Source organism: Bufo gargarizans, chromosome 3, assembly GCF_014858855.1.
Source record: "Bufo gargarizans isolate SCDJY-AF-19 chromosome 3, ASM1485885v1, whole genome shotgun sequence".
In the NCBI taxonomy this organism is placed as follows: domain Eukaryota; kingdom Metazoa; phylum Chordata; class Amphibia; order Anura; family Bufonidae; genus Bufo; species Bufo gargarizans.
Genome location: NC_058082.1, coordinates 457,497,022 through 457,510,093, shown reverse-complemented (window position 1 = coordinate 457,510,093; position 13,072 = coordinate 457,497,022). Strand labels below are relative to the sequence as shown.

At 44.3% G+C, this 13,072-nt stretch overlaps 1 protein-coding gene across 1 annotated transcript in view; it reads left to right on the top strand.

Moving 5' to 3' along the window:
* The window catches only part of LOC122930321 (amine oxidase [flavin-containing] A-like), a 131,089-nt gene that overhangs the window by 95,159 nt on the left and 22,858 nt on the right, over positions 1 to 13,072 (top strand). The gene's annotated exons all lie outside the window — the stretch shown is intronic.

Sequence of the window (13,072 nt, the reverse complement as noted above, 5' to 3'; positions counted from 1 at the left end):
CTTTAGAAGTAGAGATGAGCGAACCTCTGTTTTAAGTTCGGCGTCTAAAGTTCGGGTTTGGATTAGCGGAGAATCCCGATCTGGAACCGGATATGAATTCCGACTTCCGTTGTGGTCCGTGGTAGCGGAATCAATAATGGCCAATTATTGATTCCGCTACCACGGACCACAACGGAAGTCGGAATCCATATCCGGTTCCAGATCGGGATTCTCCGCGAATCCAAACCCGAACTTTAGACGCCGAACTTAAAACAGAAGTTCGCTCATCTCTATTTAGAAGCCTTTATCTTAGTATCTTATTCAGTACTACAAGAAAAATATGTGCACATTTTACTTCTGCAGTTATTTCAGGTGAAAGCGTATAGGGGTATATTTCAGTAAAGAAAGAAAAATATATACGCACTGCACTGTTGCAGATATTTCTGTTGAAAGCGTATAGTGGCGTATTACAGTAAAAAAAACTATATATATATATATATATATATATATATATATATATATATATATGCACTGCACTGCACTGTTGCATTTATTTCTGTTGAAAGTGTATAGGGGTGTATTTCAGTGAAAAACAGAAAAATATATACGCCCTGCACAGTTGCATTTATTTCTGTTGAAAGCGTATAGGGGCGTATTACAGTAAAAAAATAAAAATATGTACGCACTGCACTGTTGGTTATTTCTGTTGAAAGTGTATAGGGGCGTATTACAGTAAAAAATGAAAAATATATACGCACTACACTGTTGCAGTTATTTCTGTTGAAAGCGTATAGGGGCGTATTTCATAAAAATATACATATATACGCACTGCACTGTTGCAGTTATTTCTAGTGAAAGCGTATAGGGCCGTAGTTCAGTACAACAAGAAAAATATATTCTCAGTTCACTTCTGCAGTTATTTCTGTTGAAAGGGTATAGGGGCATATTACAGTAAAAAAATAAAAATATATGCCCACTGCACTTTATCACACATGGTCTTATTAGATACCCAGATCAGCAGACAGTATCACACATGGTAGGATTAGATATGTAGCTCAGCAGGCAGTATCACACATGATAGGATTAGATACACAGCTCAGCAGTCAGTATCAAACACAATAGGCTTAGACACACAACTGTGCAGACAGTATCACACATGGTAGAATTAAATACACTGCTCAGCAGACAGTATCAAACACAATAGGATTAGATACACGACTCTGTAGACAGTATTACACATGATAGGATTAGATACACAGCTCAGCAGACAGTATCACACATGGTAGGATTAGCTACGCAGCTCAGCAGGCAGTATCACACATGATAGGATTAGATATGCAGCTCAGCAGACAGTATCAAACACAATAGGCTTAGACACAGGACTCTGCAGGCAGTATCACACATAATGGGATTAGATGCACAGCTCAGCAGACAATAATAATAAATATGTATTTCAAATGTCATGCAAAAATTGTGGTATATACTGTCACCCAATGTGTCTGAATTGTATTATGTACATTTGTAACATGTAATGGGACTGTTAAAAGTATATAATAATCTCTGCATAATACTGTGGTTAGTGTGTGTTATTTTGAATATAATAAATATAATACTAGACTAGCACTGTATACTGACACCAAGACCAAGTGTATCTAAATCATAGTATACGGCATATAGAATTGTAGTGAACAATGGCACAGGTCAAAAACTATGGTAATCTTTGCACAGTAAAGAAAAAGAGCATCCATTGGTGGGATTTGTTTAATGTATACAATATATTTTTATATATGTTAAATGTATGTAAGACAAAGACCTGATATGAACCTGGCCAAATTTCACAATTGTAATTCCATTACCAGATCTTTACCTTAAGTTCAGGTATTTAGCTAGTAACACAAGGAGCCACCTGCTGTCTGAACGTTTTATAGCTAGTAACACAAAGCACCACCTGCTGTCTGAACGTTATATTGCAATTAATCCAATTTAGATATAACGTCATTTCGTGACATACATCTCAGGACATGTTGAGATAAGTGATCAGTTAAGTGTGGACACATCTGTATTTCTGGTTAAAGCGTATATGGGCATATTACAGTACTTCAAGAAAACTATGTACACACTTCACTCTAATTTTTTTCTGGTCAAAGCGTATAATGGCCAATTTCAGTGCAACAAGAAATATATATTCTCAGTGCACTGCTGCAGTGATTTCTGTTGAAAGCGTAGAGTTGCTTATTTCAGTACTTAAAAAAATATATACACGCACTTTAATCAGATTCTTACTTTTTTGGGGGGTCAAAGCGTATAGTGGCCTATTTTCGTCCAACAAGAAATATATATTCTTAGTTCACTGCTGCAGTTTTTTTCTGGTCAAAGCGTATATGGTCGTATTTCAGTACAACAAGAATAATATATTCTCAATGCATTTCTGCAGTTAATTGTGGTGAAAGCGTTTAGTGAACTATTTCAGTACAAAAAGAAAAATATATTAGTCTCTTTTAGGGGTGTTTTAATTTCCATTTAATTCGTTTATTTCAGGTACAAATATGTCAGGCAGAGGAGTGCCAGAGGCCTAAATGTTTCTGGTGCAAGCAAATATCGCAGCAGAGTAAGGGGCGTGGCAGCAGGAGTCGAAGCGAGACACCTGAGCTCCCGGTCTAATCTAGCAGTCGTGTCTTGACCAGCAACCCAGCGGTTCTTGATTGGTTAACTCGGTCATCCACGTCATCCCAAGTGACATCAGACACCCCCAGCCAACAGTCGGTGGGTTCATCAGACACAACCCTTAGTTGGCATTGCCCGGGAGAAGGCCCTGTGCCCTCATCTGTCCTCAACCTGCATTTTCTGTTACCTCACCGTGAGAAGTACTATATTCTGTAGACTCAGTTCCACTTTTCACCGAGGAAGAGCTACCAAAGGACAGTCAGCAGCTACAGCTCAGCCAAGATCTGGAGAAGATATCCGCCGCTTCCTCTGCTAGGCGGGCAAGTAGTGACGAGGAGAGTGGCACGGGAGCGTGTGTTGCGAGCGGTCAGGCTCCTGACCCAGAGACCGTGGAGGAGGACATTAGTGATGTGCAGACACTACTCGATGATGATGAAGCCGATCGCCCTTGGGAGCCAGGGTGAAGAAGGGGCTTCGTCATGATCAGGAGAAGAGAGTGGCAGCTTGCCCGTGAGCCAGTGGCGGAGACAGCAAGTCGCTAGCGTGGCCGGGAGTCTGCAGGGTGTGGGAGGTCGGGAGCCAAATGGGCACGGGGTATACCACTCGCTTTGCAGCAGCCTACCTGCCCAGAAAGGAGTGGTGCACGGGTTCAAGGAAGCAGCGGCGGTAGCAGTCAGCCAGTGAGTAGTGTTGGGGGGAAAATCAGGTACTCGGCGGTGTGGCAGTTTTTTGTGAAGCCGCCAGATGAGGTCAACATGGCCATATGTAGAATATGTGGGCAGGGTGCCAATGTTGGCACCACGGCCCTGCGTCAACATACTGTATGCAGCGTCATGGGAGAACAGTGGCTCTGATGTGTTGGTCCAGCCCGAAGCAGCTACCGCTACATCACCCAGTGGCACGCACCCAGTTTCAGCCAGTCAAGGCTCCACCACCTCAGCCGAAGGGAGCTGTCTGTCAATCCCATCTTCTGCTGGTCCAGTTGCTCCTGCTCCTACTCCTCGTCAGTCATTCCGTCAGCAATCAATCACCGAATCGAGTGCCAAGAGACAGCAGTATGCCTGCACGCATCCCACGGCGCAGAAGCTGAACGTGCTCCTGTGCAAGTTGCTGGTGCTGCAGTCCCTCCCTTTCCTAGTGGTGGACTCTGCACCTTTCAGAGAACTGATGGCTTGTGCTGCGCCAAGGTGGAGAGTCCCAAGCCGTCATTTCTTTGCGAAAAAGGCAGTACCAGCCCTCCACACACATGTAGAACAGAAGGTGGGCCAGTCGTTTAGGCTGTCGGTGTTTGCCAAAGTGCACGGCAGCACCAACGTGTAGAGCTGTAACTACGATCAGGGACAATACATGTCCTTTACGGTCCACTAGGTGAATGTGGTTCCTGCACAGCCACACCAGTAACTTGGCTAGGTGATGCCGCTTACGCTTCCACGTTGTCACGCCGTTGTTCATGCGACAATGTCTGCCTCCTCATCCTCCACCATGTCCTCAGCCTCCACTGCAGGGACAAGTCACAGTGCCCCTCCAGTATACCACATGTGCATGGCTTGGCGGTGTCACACTGTTCTGCACCTGGTTTACCTTGGCAAATGGAGTCGCACAGGGGACAACTGAAAATCGGAACCATGCTGAACGACAACGGGAAAAACATGGTGTCGGCGCTGCGTCAAGGAAGGCTGAGCCATGCGCCCTGCATCGCACACGTGTTCAATCTGGTTGTCAGCAGTTTCTGAAGTCTTCCACCCATCTACAAGACATCCTAAAAGTGGCCAGGAAACTTTGCATGCACTTCAGCCACTCGTACACCTGAAACCACACCCTCCTTGAGCTGCAGCAGCAGAACAGCATCCCCCAACATAGGCTGATATGCAATGTTTCCACCCATTGGAATTCCACCCTTCATATGTTGGACCGACTATACAAACCGAGAAATGCTATCAACGATTTCTTGATGATGCAAGCGGATAGGAGTACTCCACTGTGTAACTTCGATGTCAGCCAGTGGCAGCTCATGCGTTACACCTGCCATTTGCTCAGGCCCTTTGAGGAGGCCACGTTATTTTTCAGTCGCCAGGACTACAGAATAAACAACGTCATTCCACTGCTTCATGTCCTGGAACAGATGCTGGTAACAATGGCTGGTCAGAGCACAGGAGACGTGGCGCCTCAATCTCACGGCCACATGAGTCCTGTGGGGGCTGAACTGGAGGAGGGGGAGGAGGACATTGGAGCACAGGCAATGTGTAGCCAGAGGGGTGGTTTTTCTACTCAGCTGACAGGACAGGAGGAGCAGCCAGAGGAGCTACAGGGCAATGAGGAAGACCAGACAGAGGACCCGGACACACTGTGGCAGTATGCAGTGGAGATTAAGGCAGGGAGTCCCTCCGAATCACTTGCACAAATGGCACTTTGCGTGCTTACTTGCTTGCGTAGTGACAGCCGAATTGTCACCATTCTGCAGAGGGATGACTTCTGGTTCTCAACCTCGTTACCGGTCCAGAATGGGGGCCTTTGTAGACCCCCCGAGAGGGAGGACTAACTGAACTACTACAGAGACATCCTATGTAGTCAATTGGCCGCTGCCTATCTGTGCCATCATCCATCCTCTCGTAGGTCTGATGTTGCACTGCCATGGCTGCTGGGGAGGGGTAGGGTGGCAGGAGCAGTACCAGCTCCATCAGCAGAAGCCTGAGTCTTGCTGATGAGTAGCTTTCTTCACCTGCATAGTGAAGAATCCTCTCACCAGCAGCATCTAGACGTAGAGCAGAATCTGAACCAGCAGGTGGTGGCATACACATGGCGTGGATAAGCCAGGATTTCCATCCACAAATTCCTGATGCATCAGACTAGATAATCCATGGTGCCACACCAACACTTTGATACAAGAGACTGGATTCTTCTGACTACCTACTTCAGCTATTACTTTGATGCTGCAACCCGCATGATGCCACACATCTGATGCCAAGTGCTCCTTATTTCACCCACCTTCATCAGCGGGTACTGGTATTGCCACCCACTGCCCAATTCTGTTACCGGGTCACTTTGTGGTCTCCTGATGCAGCTGCTGCTGCTACCATCTCCAAACTATGTCACCTTGCCACTTTGTGGACTCCTCATGCTGCTGCCATCTCCACACTATGTTACCTTGCCACTCTGTGGCCTACTTATGCTGCTGCCTTCTCCAGACTCTGTTGTTGTGCCACTCTTTCAAAGTGTTGTTTTTTTTTGTAATGTTGATGGGTGACTGCAAAAATCCTTTTGCTGTATGAACGGAATGACGTTGTGGTGAAATTTTGTCTTTCAAATTTTTTGGGTGGCCTTCTCCTGATGCTGCTGCTGCATCCGCCACCTCCAGACTCTGTCATTGTGCCACTCGGTGTCTTTCTCTTGACATCGCCACCTCCAGCCTCGGTCATTGTCCCACTCGGTGGGCTCCTCATACTGCTGCCAACTCCAGACTCTGTCGTTGTGCCACTTGGTGGCCTCCTCATACTGCCGCCACCTCCAGACTCTGTCATTGTGCCACTTTGTTGTCTCTACATGCTGTTTTCACTTCACCACTATGTCATAGGTTCACTCTGTGGACTTCTCATGCTGTTCCCACCCTCCCCTTCATGACTGGACCACTATTTTTCTTTCGGCCTGGCTGACATCATGAATTATTTGATATTTCTTCTGATCTGTCAGAAGGAAGTTAAAATGAGAAGCACAACGTATCCTGTCTGTGTAGCAGCTGTAAGACCTGTATGGTCCCATCAGAATTGGCTTATGATTTGGTAGCCAAAAACAGGAGTGGGTACAAAACACAGAAGACATGCAAATATTCTATTCATGTGTCATCTCTGTTTTACATCCACTCCTGTTTTTTTTGGGCATTACCAATACTGATGGATTGAGCAAATGCTGACTGAGTGAAGGCGTATGCTCCACAGACAGGATCTTCTTGTATACTCGTTTAATAGAACAGGTTCTGTAGACATCTATGTGGAATCATCTGGTGATGGTGTAAAAGAAGTACGCTTCTTCTTGGCGCTAACATCGACCTGTAAGGCTGAGTTGATAATTCAGTTATTTGGTCAGTTTTGGCTCCGTGACTGCCCTAATAAGTGAAGTGTGCAGTGATGCTTAGAGCGACACCGGTCATCTGCATGTCATACGGACTTGCAGTATTATTTCATTACCAAAGCAGACTCCCTATGCGTGTTACTGCAAGGCACAGTGTTCTACACCACTATAAAGGCTCTCAGCAGCCAGGAAATAGCAGTTTTTTTATGTAATTCGCCACAAATATATTCGGATCTAATTAAATTTTTCCCGAAAAATTCTGCAAATCGAATTTTTTAAAACTTTGCTCATCTCGAATTAAAAGCTATGTACACCTTCGTAGGCAATTTTTGTTTATGATTGCATTTTACTAATTTTTAGCTAAAAATAATTTTTTCAATTGGCCTTTATTGAAAATATTGAGCCGGTCATCTATTAAACCTTATCTCTAAACTACTAAGTGGTCATAAACACTTATTTAAGCCGCATTCTTATCAGTAAGATAAGAACCGAGTTATAATAAGCGTTTATAATGTCATAGAGCAGAGATAAGGAGCCGCCAGCTCCCCAACTGACGGAAAAGAGAGAAAATTCAGAGGCTGCTACCAGAGCATAGCAGCTATATACGCAAAAAGTGACTACCAATTAAAAAAATTATTTTTAGCTCAAAATGAGAACAATGCAATAATATTTTAAAAAAATGCCCCCAAAGGTGTGCATAGCCTTTAAAGAATCATGAAGGGGTGTATCAAAAAGCTCATACGCCTTGGCTTCAAAAGTTCAGCTTGGCCCCATCTATCGCCCAGCACAACTTTTCTTAAAGGCTAAAGGTTGCAGCTTGCCTATATCTTTCAGCTGCATTTCTGGGTCTCTTAAAGGAACACTGAACATAGGTTTGAATGCTAAAAGGAAACATGAAGTATAGTTGCCCTCATTTTTCACTATGTAATACTTTTGCATTATCCTGACAGTCTTGTAGAAATCCTGCAGAAAGCAAAGGGGTTAATCCCTATCTGCTCCATCTTTGGCTGTAGACTGACTCAGGGTGGAGTTTAGCAGCTGTGTGGTTTAACTGTCTTTTTGTCCTACTGCAGACAGGAAAAAGTAAGTCCTGTGGAACGAAAGAGGGGGACATAAGTAACCTGGGACAGAGAGAATTTTTTTAAATATATTCCTCAGTTTTAATGTGAGACAAATAAGACCAAGGAAATAAAGCAGATGAAGGCCATTTTCTGTGCTTATTGTTCCTTTAAGTGACCCACCAATGAGGCTCTAGCAGCCCAGTCAGCATTAGTGTGATGAGCAATGTTCCCTAGAAGGTTCTGTAGCATGTGAGCAGAGAAGTTAGGGAACTAGGTGAAGTTTTTTGTAAACTATGCGATCCAAAACAGTGGTATATAAATACATATTTCCTGTAATTTTCTACAATTTGCCTGGGTAGGTAATGGGTTTTCTTTGGCAGGGAGAATGTCTGCAAGAAGAATATCTGCATCCATGCTGGTCTAGGACAATGAAAAAGTTAATGTCTATTTCCCTGACTTGACACCAAGCATTAAATAATTTAAGATAATACACTGCCTGTCCAAAAAAAATAAAAAAAAGTCGCCACCTGCATTTAACTAAGCAAATGGGTATGAGCCTCCTTCTGGATAATTACTGCATGGGCGATTATCTTTCAGCTGGCGATAGGTTATGTAACCCCAACTGGTGCAGTGAGTTGCTTCTCATTTCTTAACCCCTTAAGGACTTATGACGTACCGGTACGGCATGCTTCCCGAGTCCTTAAGGACCCATGACGTATCTGTACGTACAGGCGGCGGTGATCGGAACCCAGTGCCTGCTCAAATTATTGAGCAGGCACCTTGGCTAAATGCGCGGGGCGGGGGGGACCCGTGACACCCCCGTGTCGGCAATTGCCGCAAACCGCAGTTTGCGGCGACGTGTGGCGGTGCCATTGGGTCCCCATACGGCTATAGGGGGGACCCGATGGCATGGAAGGCAGCACGATGCCTAAGGAAGGCATTGCGCTGCCTTCCGGTGACAAGCCTGTGAGATCCAGCCCCCTGGATCTCACAGGCCGGAAGCTGTATGAGTAATACACACAGTATTAATCATACAGACAATGCATTCCAATACAGAAATATTGGAATGCATCGTAAAGGATTAGACCCCCAAAAGTTCAAGTCCCAAAGTGGGACAAAAAAAAAGTGAAAAAAAAAAAGTTTAAAAAATAAAGTTTTCCGCCAAAAAAATTAAGTTTCAAGTAAAAATAAACTAAAACGTAATTTTCCCCAAATAAAGTTACTAAAAAATAGGGAAGGGGGGGGGGGAGTATACATATTTGGTATTGCCGCGTTCGTATCGACCGGCTCTATAAAAATATCACATGACCTAACCCCTCAGATGAACACTGTAAAAAAAAAATTAATAAAAACTGTGCAAAATAAACCATTTTTTGTCACCTTACATCGCAAAAATTGTAATAGCATGCGATCAAAAAGTCACAAAATAGTGCCAATAAAACCATCATCTCATCCCGTAAAAAATTACCCTACCCAAGGTAATCGCCCAAAAACTGAAAAAAATATGGCTCTCAGACTATGGAAACACTAAAACAGGCATCCTCAAACTGCGGTCCTCCAGCTATTGCATAGCTACAACTCCTAGCATGCCCGGACAGCCTACAGTACAGGTTTTAGTCTACAGCAGGGCATTGTGGGAGTTGTAGTTTTACAACAGCTGGAGGGCCGCAGTTTGAGGATGCCTGCACTAAAACATGATTGTTTTCTTTTGCTTCAACAATGAAATCCTTGTGTAAAACTTACATAAATAAAAAAAAAGTATACATATTAGGTATCGCCGCATCCGTATCAACCGGCTCTATAAAAACATCAGATGACCTAACCCCTCAGATGAACACCGTAAAAAATTTAAAATAAAAACTGTGCTAAATAAAAAAAAAATTGTCACCTTATATCACAAAAAGTGTAATAGCAAGCAATAAAAAAGTCACACGCACCCCAAAATAGTGCCAATAAAACGGTCATCTCATCCTGCAAAAATCATACCCTACCCAAGGTAATCGCCAAAGCTGAAAAAATTATGGCTCTCAGACTATGGAAACACTAAAACATGATTTTTTTTTTGCTTCAAAAAAGAAATCATTGTGTAAAACTTATATAAATAAATAAAAAATATTAGGTATCGCTGCATCCGGGACAACCTGGTCTATAAAAATATTACATGATCTAACCTGTCAGATGAATGTTGTAAATAACAAAAAATAAAAACTGTGCCAAAACAGCTATTTCTTGTTATCTTGCCTCACAAAAAGTGTAATATAGAGCAACCAAAAATCATATGTACCCTAAACTAGTACCAACGATACTGCCACCCTATCCCGTAGTTTCTAAAATGGGGCCACTTTTTTGGAGTTTCTACTCTAGGAGTGCATCAGGGGGGCTTCAAATGGGACATGGTGTAAAAAAAAAAACAGTCGAGCAAAATCTGCCTTCCAAAAGCCGTATGGCATTCCTTTCCTTCTGCGCCCTGCTGTGTGCCCGTACAGCTGTTTACGACCACATATGGGGTGTTTCTGTAAACGACATAATCGGGGCCATAAATATTGAGTTTTGTTTGGCTGTTAACCCTTGCTTTGTTACTGGGAAAAATGGATTAAAATGGAAAATTTGCAAAAAAAATGTAATTCTGAAAATTCATCTCCATTTGCCAATAACTCTTGTGGAACACCTAAAGGGTTAACGATGTTTGTAAAATCCGTTTTGAATACCTTGAGGGGTGTAGTTTCTTAGATGGGGTCACTTTTATGGAGTGTCTACTCTAGGGTTGCATCAGGTGGGCTTCAAATGGGACATGGTGTCAAAAAAAAACAGTCCAGCAAAATCTGCCTTCCAAAAACCGTATGGCATTCCTTTCCTTCTGTGCCCTGCCGTGTGCCCGTACAGTACTTTACAGAAACACCCCATATGTGGTCGTAAAATACAGAATCAGGGCCATACATATTGAGTTTGGTTTGGCTTTTAACCCTTGCTCGTACAGCCAAGCTATGAGCTGTGCGCTGCGATTGGCCAGCAGTGCAGCAAGGGACACGCCTCCTACAAGAAGTCAGTCAGAGGGAGCGCAGACACTGGAGCCTATACCGGGCGAACGGAGCGGCGCCCAGACTTACTAGTAAGTGCAGGGGGACCCCTGGGCGCCGCTCTGCCCACAGGTATAGTTAGTTTTTAGTTTGTAGAGTAGTGAAAGGTCCTCTTTAAGAACTGTCCAACACATTATTAAAAACTGTAAGGATAGTGGGGGGCCCATCGTATTAGAGGAAGAAATGTGGCAGGAAAAAAATCCTGAATGATCATGATCGGCGATCACTTAAACGTTTGAAATCAAATCGAAGAAAAACAACTGTAGAACTCAGGGCTATGTTTAATAGTGAAAGTAAGATCATTTCTACACGCACAATGCGAAGGGAACTCAAGGGATTGGGACTGAACAGCTGTTTAGCCGTAAGAAAACCACTAATCGGTGAGGCAAACCAGCAGAAAAAGGCTTCAATATGCTAAGGAGCATAAAGATTGGACTCGAAGGTCATGTGGTCTGATGAGTCCAGATTTACCGTGTTCCAGAATGATGGGCGGATCAGGGTAAGAAGAGAGGCAGATGAAGTGATGCACCCATCATGCCTAGTGCCTACTGTACAAGCCTGTGGGGGCAGTGCTATGTTCTGGGGTTGCTGCAGTTGTTCAGGTCTAGGTTCAGCAAGAGTATGTGCTCCAAGAATGAGGTCAACTGACTACCTGAACATACTGAATGACCAGGTTATTCCATCAATGGATTTTTTCTTCCCTGATGGCACGGGCATATTTGAAGATGAAAACGCCAGGATTCATCAGGCACAAATTGTGGAAAAGTGGTTCAGGGAGCATGAGACTTTGTTTTCACACATGGATTGGCCACCACAGAGTCCAGACCTTAACCCCATTGAGAATCTTTTGGAAGTTCTGGAGAAGGCTTTGTGCAGCAGTCAGACTCTACCATCATCAATGCAAGATCTTGGTGAAAAATGTATGCAACACTGGATGGAAATAAATCTTGTGACATTGCAGAAGCTTATCGAAACAATGCCACAGCGCATGCGTGCCGTAATCAAAGCTAAAGGCAGTCCAACAAAATATTAGTGTGACTTTTTTTTTTTTTTTTTGTGGCAACATTTTCTTTGGACAGGCAGTGTATTTATTGAGTTCCATGACTTAAGATTTATAAGTGGATTATATATAGGCCGTGATTTTCCATTATTTATCATATTATTAATAACTGTTAATTTACTCTCATACGAAGTTACACAGACTGCTCCCCATTAGGGCTGGGTGATTAGTCAATAAAAAAATATAAACCGACCATCAGCCAGATAACCCTCTGACACACTTTACCTATGTTAATTTTTTTTCAGTTCGTTTTTTCATCGCCCCTTAGTGGCCACCTTTTTACAACAGTCACTAGGGGGCCTTAGGATGGACCGCCACCTTTTTATGGCGGCCTAGTCTAAGCGATGCACGGGCTCCGGTTTAGCAGAGAGAGGGGACTTGACTCTTACATGAGAGCCGCGCTCCTGCTGTAACAGCCCGGACTTGCAGGAGCGCTGATCCGGGCTGTTCTAACCCCTTACATGCCATGGGCAATGTCGTCTTCCACATGTAAGCGGTGACAGAGGGTGCACACTTCCTCTGTCTCCCATTGGCACCACGCCCGCTAATACAGAGCTCGACAAATCCCAGGTCGCCATGGCGACCAGGAATTTAGTCCAGGCGCTTGGGTATTTGTCAGCCCGTTTTCAAAGGTGCCCGGACGATGGGTGCGGAGCGCCGTTCTGTCCGGAGGCAGCACAGTTTGAAACAGCACAGCACACAATAGCAGAGAGGGGAGGGACTCGGAAGGAGTGTAATCTGATCCTAGAGTGGAAGCTGCTTCTGCCAGCCCCTCCCCTCCCCGAGGATCGGATGTTGCATGTGGGGATGTATCGAGAAAGTAGCTCAGAGATGTAGGGAGGGGACAGGTTGTGGACGGCCTTGTATGTAATTGTTATTATTTTGAACTGAAATCGCTGGGCAGTGAAGGGATTTAGAGAGGCAGAGGAGTAACAGGGTGAGAGGTGGATTAGTCGGGCAGCAGAGTTGAGGATAGATTGGAGGGGTGCAAGAGTGCTAGATGGAAGGCCACAGAGGAGAATGTTGCAGTAGTCTAGGCGGGAGATGAGGGCATGTACAAGCATTTTCACAGATTCAAAGTTGAGGAAAGCACGGATGCGGGAGATGTTTTTGAGTTGGAGGCAGCAGGTGGTGGAAAGGGCTTGGCTGTGCGGTCAGAAGGAGAG